Here is a 7,452-nt window from a genome sequence, read left to right as displayed (position 1 = left end):
GCAGTCCTGCTTTTCTGGTACCTAAAGAACTCCAGAATTAAAGAGAAAATAACCCAAAATATGAAGTGAGAACCCTGATCAGTGGCAGTTTGCTCCTAAGGAAATCCAATAAATGTAGACATGACCTCAGCCCTGCGTGTGCAGTGTGTGTTTGCTTGTGTGGAACTTCTCCAGGCCACATCCAGATTAAAAAGCCATTAATCAGCAGTGGAAGCTGATAACCTCTAGGGCCCCAAACCTGCTGTGAAGTGTAGAAACAACCATTCACAGGAGGCTGGCTGCCACTAACTGAGGAAATGAAATATTTCATTTTCAGTATTTCAATGAAAAAAAGAGAATAAAAATAATGGTAATAAAAATAAAAATAATGATAATGATAATAATGTTCATCACCTGCTTGCTTTGACAGAAACATTTTAGGGACATTTTGGGGTATTTTGGCTCCCAGGGGAAAATCCTGCTCCCCTTTTTGGACACATCCCTATTTCCCAGTCTCAGCCTCTGAAGGGAGCTTGTTAAAGGTTCATTTCCAAAGGGGTTCAGTTCCTTAGAGGGCCTTGTTTTCTGCCCCTCTTTCATTAACTACTTCATTAACTATATTCACCTAAATGCCCCAAATCAAGAAAGCTGAAGTCCAGCATTAATTGGAATTAGGTGATTTTTAATGTCCCTTCCAATCCAAAATATTCTATGATTTTATGAAGATTTCCTCCCAACTCAGAGTAAGGACTGGCTTTAAAATTGCAGTTTCTTTACTCTGCTTCATCTGATTCCTCTTTATTTATTTTGAGGGTGGAGATATACACTGGATAAAGGGAAGAAAAAAGAGAGGAAAGCCAAGTGTTTGTGAGACAGAAAGAACAATAAGATGAACAATTATTTATTAAATCATGGATGCACTGATGTTGAAATTTTCTAATCCCTTTCTAACACCCAATTCAAATCACTCCTTTTCAAAGGGCTGGCCACACTCCTGCTGCAGGTGCAAACAAAGGAAAAAACAAATTTAAAATTTAAACCAGAATTTGATCCCTTTGTGAACTCTCTCCTAACCCCCCCTCTTTGAAACTCAAGTGATAGCATCGCTGGAGATGAATGTTGGGATTCAGCCCCGTGTTTGCAAATCAATATGCATTTTAAACAGGGATTACTCTGGGCTGCTGACAAGCACTGGACTGAAAAACTGCCCAGACTGGAGTGTCTTCTCTCCAGCCACAGAGCAAGTTAATTAAGATACATTAAAATCACTAATAGGAACATAGAGTACAATTTGAGAGCATAGGAGCATCTACAGTTACTGCCTGATATTGCAGTAGTGCCTTGGTCAAGGTGTCCAAACTTTACTTTTCAAATGTGTTTAAAAGTGCAGAATGTCAATTTTTAATATGTTTTTAGATTTTTTTTTTTTTTTTTGCATTAGGTTTGTTTTAAAACAGCTTAATGGGAAATATCACAATGGCAAAATTGTTGGTGGTGTGGTGCAGCCACAGGATGGGAAAAAGGAGCTTGGAGGGGGTCAGAGCTCTGCCACAAGGTGGGAAATGGTGGGATAAAAAATAATGTATAAAGAAAGAAATAATGAAAAATGGAGAAATAATAAATAATGAAATAAGTAACAAATAAGTGGAGAAATCATGAATAATGAAATAAATAAAGAATAATGGAATATCTCCCGTGCACCCCAAAATTCACCCTCAAGGGCTGGCTGAGGATTGCTGCAGGAGAATCTCACACCAAGAGAAAAAAAGTTCTTGCAAAATTAGTGGAAGAAAAGATCTGCCTGCACCCAGGGGAGGAAAAGAGCAGAAAGATTTGGCTGAGGCAGTTAAAAAAACCCACAAAACCCCACCAAGGTGCTAAAACCTCAGTCAAGCGAGGTGTTGACAAGGGATCCCAGTTGATAAATAAACAGAAAGGAGCTCTCCCTTGCAAAGCCTGAATGACAAAGAGCGAGAAGCAGGAGCTGGAGAGTGTCCCTCACCATTTTCATCACAAAAGCTGATGGTGGGGGGCAGGTTTTAACACGGCAACAAGTCTGACTTTCTCTGCCTTTCTCCCTCCTTTTTTTTTTTTTTTTTTTTTTTTCCCCCTCCTTCCCCTCCCTCTTATAAACAGAGAGGACAAGAGGTCATATCCCCAGGGTTTAAAGAGCCACTTCTCCCCCTTCCAGGGAGGGTGGATGTTCTTTCAGCCTGTTTACAAATTAGTCAAAGTTATGATGTCTTAATGCAGTTGCCGGGTGGCCACCTGTCCCCAGCTCCCTTCTGCTGCCTTGACTTGGCGTGCAGGAGTGACACCTGCAGATGCTTTCTGGCCCAGCATCCAAAACCACGGATTAAAATGGGGCAAAAAGCCACGGATCCGGTTCTTTACATCCAAACCCACGGATTAAAATGGGGCAAAACGCCACGGATCCGGTTCTTTGCTGCGCTGTGAGGAGTGGGGGAGGTGGGTGCCTGGGTCTGTGATGTCCGTGGGATGATTTGGGTGGGGGCTGAGCTCCCAGGCAGGGATATTGATGGATTTGATGCTCTACATTCCTATGGGGAGGGATGAATTTAAGCTGAAAGAAGATTTAGATTTGATATTAGGGGGAGATTTTTGGCTGTGAGGGTGGGGAGGCCCTGGAATAGGATGCCCAGAGAAATTGTGGCTGGAAATGTCCAAGAATCCAAGCCCTGGATCCCTGGAAGTGTCCCAGGCCAGGCTGGACAGGGCTTGGAGAAACCTGAGATAGTGGGAGGTGTCCTTGGCAATGGCAGGAGGGTTGAAACCAGATCATCTTTAATGTCTTTTCCAACTCAAACCATCCTATGATCTACTTCTATTCTATTCTATTCTATTCTATTCTATTCTATTCTATTCTATTCTGATATCTATTCTAATATGATCTGATTCTCCTGAGGGAATTTTGCCATGGAATTTGGAGCATTTGGAAGCAAAAGCTGAGGCTGCATCTCTCTGGTTTTGCTCCTGATTTACAGGACCAAAATCAAGCCCACATCCTCCCATTCTTCCCACTGTTTTAAAAAGTTGTTTCCAAGCCCTGGGCGTGAAGCAACGTGGCTTTAGCAGCAAGAAATTCAGTGGGAAACGGTGCTAATGATGCTCAGAGCACCTTCCCCCTTCCTCTGTGGCTCTCTGATAAGGGCTGAGCTCCCTTTTCTCCCGGGGGAAAGGAGGAAAATGCAGTAATAAGGCTTGGGGGTTTTTTTTGTTTGTTTTTTTGGGGTTTTTTTTTTCCCCTCTACCTGTGCCCTTATTTTCATACAATTTAATCTCCCTGAAACTTTTATCTCCCTGCCAGCGTGGGCTGGGATTGGCCGAGGGGTTCAGGAGTTGGAGGGGAGGAAACGAGCGGATGGAGACGCTCAACATAATCAGCTCCGCCGAGTTTCCCAAGGAAAGCAAACTTCAAATGCTTCACAAGTCTTGCAGGAGCTGCTTCCAAATCCCAGTCAGGAGCCAGAACCCCCAGTGCCAGGCACTGCACCAACATATTCCTGCACACAATCCTTTCCCCAGGCCAGTGCTCAGTGTTTAAAACGAGGAGTTTAAGGCACGCCGAGGTTGGCAAGCTGCTGCTTTTCAATATGAATGTGGAGCAACTCCCTTAATGTGGGTTGGATTTGGCTGCAGCCTGCAAAGGAGCAGAGCTGGGCTCTGCTGGAGTTGGTTTTTTTTTTTCATGGGAATGGCAAGGAAATCACAGGGCTTGATGAACTTTGCCTCTTAACAGCCCTACTTGGCTTTGATCCTGCCCAGAAATCCTGTTGGCTCCGTGGAGTAAGGAGGGAGTAAAATCTGCAGGGCTTGGCCTCATTGGCAGCTGTAAAATTTTTTAATTTTTTTTTTTAATATAAAATAAAGGATTATACTCTTTCTCTGCAGGTCGAAAAAGTGCTTAGGTCTTCACAGGGCAGTGGGTCACCCGTGTGCCATTGCCCTGTGGTGTCACACCAGGGATGAGCTGGTGCAGAGGGTGGAAAATGCATTTATTTACAAGGCAAGGGTTAAATTCTGGAGCTGCAGTGGCACCCACTAAAAAGGTTTTTTTTCTCCTTTTAGCTCCTGCAGAACCTCCCAGGAATCAGTGGGCAGGAGCAGAAAGGAGCTTTGTGGCCACAGCCCCGTGGCAGGAAGGGACTGCACAGTGCTGGGGATATTTGGGTGAGTTCAGATGTCCTGGCTCTCCTGGCAGGATTTGGCCCAGCTTTTCCTGCTTTTCCCAGAAAAAAGGGATTGCTGAGGAGCTCCTATCCCTGAGTTTGGTGGCAGCACTGCCTGAACTGCAGCTGGATCTTCAGCCAGCTGGGAGGAAAGCCCTGATGGAGTTCATGGATGGAATTCATCTCCATGAGAGGCTTCCCCATCCTCTCCTCCTCCTGTCCTCACCTTCTCTCCTTCTCAGCACACTCCTGGCAGCTGGAGCTGCACAGGTCTTGATGCCTTGGGTTTTAGCTTTTCTATTTTTCAGAATCTCTGATGCTTAGTGTGTAACTCTGAAACCTAAAAAACTTCATATTAGGTGTTAGTAAGTTCTGTTCACAGGGTGGTGACAAAACAATTCCTTTCTAGCTAGAGAATCACCCAAAAAGCAGAAACAACAGCGAGGGAAAGGGGTCAAGCCAGGGGGCTGAGACTTCATAACCTGTGGTTGGATAATTAACCCCAATGTGTAGATGAACCAAAACTTATAAAAGTGTCAAACTCGTGACCGAGATCCATCCTGGATTTGATTTGGGTGTAAACTCAGCCAGGCTCTCACACTTCCCAAAGTGAATCCTTTCAGTAAATTCTTATTTTATCCCTTTTGCTGTGTCTAATCTCTGTTCCAGGTCAGCCTTCCCAGGCAAAAATCTGACCCTGCAAATCTGGAAGGCATCAAGAAATGTTCACCCCTCCCATCAGGAATCAGCTCCTTCTGCCTCTGCCTCCTTCTCCCAGAACTCGTAAGATTTGAAGGAATCAAATATATGTGGAGTCATGAGTTACTTTCCAGTTTCTGAACTTTTAAAAATAGGTGGGGAAGGTGGTTTCTGAAATGTCCTGCCCACCATGGATCTCGATGTACGTTTGCACAAAGCAGCACAACTCCAGAAGCTGTTGTGTTGTGAATAAACCCCAAAATACCATCAAATATCGAGGTATTTGGTAACTTAATTGGGAGATACAGATATTTGAGGAAGCAGTGCATAAAAATGGAGAGATGACAGATATTTTCAGGTGGGGTTGACAAACTCGGTCATAAACAATACAAATTTTCTGAAATATTTTTATTTTGGGGAGAAATTAGCAATTTTAAAGACTCCTCGAAGGTCATCTGAAGAGGTGGAGAATGAACCACTGGGACAAGTCCAGCTCAGTGTGAGCAGTTTAGGGGGAGCTGCTGGTGGGAGAGGACATGAAGCCACCTCATCCAGCTGCCTTTTTGTCACTTGTCCCCAGCCAGGGGCTGCCTGGCACTGCCCAGAATTCCTCAGGAGTTGGGGAAAACCTCTGAGACCAAAGTCCAAACCTTCACCCAGCCACCACGAGCCCCCAGGTGCCAATTCCTGCAGTTTTGGACATGGCAAACCCTGGAACTCCCAGGGCCAGGGAATTTTTAGGATGGGTGGAGGAAACGAAATCTTGGGAGCCTTTCCTGTCACCTCCCTTTAGGTCCACACTTAGGTCACCCCAAAGCTTTTCTTCTTCAGGCTGAACAATCCCAATTTTCTCAGCCTTAGCACCAATGAGATCCCTAAAAAAGATACAAATCACATCTCCATGGGAGCATGGAAACATCCAACAAAGTGCAAAAAAACCTCAAAAAACCAGGCTTTTCAAGCATTTCCAAGGTTTGTGTCAGCTTGGATGTACAGGTGGCTTCTCAGCTCCTTCAGACTGGAGTGTCACCATGGACTGGGAATATGGGATGGATTTCCCAGGCTTCAGGGTGATCGTGGCTCATGGAGAAACCAGCAGCTGTCCAGAAAAAAACTCAAAAAAAAACCCCCAAAAAACCCCCAACCAACCAAAAAAACCAACAAAAACAACAACAAAAAATCCAGCAAGAAACCCCCAAATTCTGCTGAGAGAAACAGAAAGATGAAGTGATGGGAAGGGCAGGAAAAAGGTAGACAAGAGGGAAAATTCCAGTTTCTCTCAAAGTGAAGGAAGAAGGAATCACCCAGGTCAAATTTGATTAAAAAATAGGTGATGGATGTGGTGATAAAGTGATTAAAAACCCAGTGATGGTTTAGGCCAATTTGGGGTTTAATTATCACTGTGTAAATGAGACTGGCTGATGTCACCAAGCACAGGCAGCAGGTGAAGAACCCAGATTGGTGGGCACCACACAGGGTTTCTGCTCCAAAAAAAAAAACCCCAACTGTGTCCTTGATGGACAGCTCCCTGTGCAGGGATGATCCCCCCAAAAATAGAGAAATGGAGTCAGAATATATCTAGGAAGAGAATGGGAATAATGCTGGGGGTACCTCGTGAGATTGGCTAAATATGAAACTGTGCAGCTCTGTCAAAATAGAAAAGGAAGAGAAAAAGAGACAGAAAAGAGGAGCAGGTTAAAAATATCAGGGGTTCGTTGCTGAGAGGTGGTGAGTAAGAGCTGTAAGACAAAGTGATGAGCAGAGAAATCACTCAAGGAGCTGGAATTTGTTCTGACTCATGATCCAGCCCAATGGAATTGAAAGCAGTGAAATTAAAGCTGGTCACAGCAGCCACTTCTCTACAGATGGCTGACGATTAAACCCAGCAACTCACTGCCACAAGACAGCACGGGCTTCTAATAATAAAAGAACAAATCCCAGGAGCAGTGAGCAGGCAGTTTTACCCTTTGATAAATCAAATCGTTCCAGATTCTGTTTTGGAAAAGTTTAACAGCACCTCCAGCGTGGCTTGGAGTCTCTGGGTTGGGCTTTTCATGCTTGAGGATGTTCAGCCTCAGCTCTGGTCCCTGCCACTGAGGCTGCTCTGTGACCCCCAAGTGATGGCACTTGATCACAAGTGCCAAAATCACAGATTAAATAGAGGTGAGCTTGCAAATAAAGATATTTTTCTTTTGCCCAAATTCAGTACATGAACATTCATTGACTACCAGGGGTAATAGAGGCTATTAATGGGTATTACAGTTAAAATTAAAAATCCACCTCTCAGGTGAGCACCTGCTGTCCCTGTCCTGTCCTCCCCTGGTGTGCATCCCCCACACAGGTCCAGTCTCAGCTTCTGTTAAAATCTCGTGGATTAGATCATCCCCAAAAAAGTGCAATAAAATTCCTCCAGCCACCACAAAAATCAACAACTGGAAAATCAACAAAACCAAAGCAGCCAATCCTTTATTTTATTTTTTAAAGATTTTTTTTTTTCTGCTTGGCGAGATTTGAGCAGGAAAATGCGACAATTGAAAATGGCATTAATGTAATGTTAGCCATATAATTTTGGAAAAAAATTAAT

General features: G+C 44.1%; 1 long non-coding RNA gene across 1 annotated transcript; it reads left to right on the top strand.

Annotated features, from left to right (window-relative positions):
- The first annotated feature begins 2,331 nt into the window (after positions 1–2,331).
- On the top strand, positions 2,332–5,130 carry LOC148225047 (uncharacterized). Its single transcript, XR_015798776.1, has 3 exons — positions 2,332–2,448; positions 4,069–4,170; positions 4,839–5,130. It is a non-coding gene; the product is annotated as an uncharacterized LOC148225047 (long non-coding RNA).
- Positions 5,131–7,452: the final 2,322 nt, after the last annotated feature.

Source organism: Sturnus vulgaris, chromosome 1, assembly GCF_052056855.1.
Source record: "Sturnus vulgaris isolate bStuVul1 chromosome 1, bStuVul1.hap1, whole genome shotgun sequence".
In the NCBI taxonomy this organism is placed as follows: Eukaryota; Metazoa; Chordata; class Aves; order Passeriformes; family Sturnidae; genus Sturnus; species Sturnus vulgaris.
This window is presented reverse-complemented; position numbering and strand designations above follow the sequence as displayed.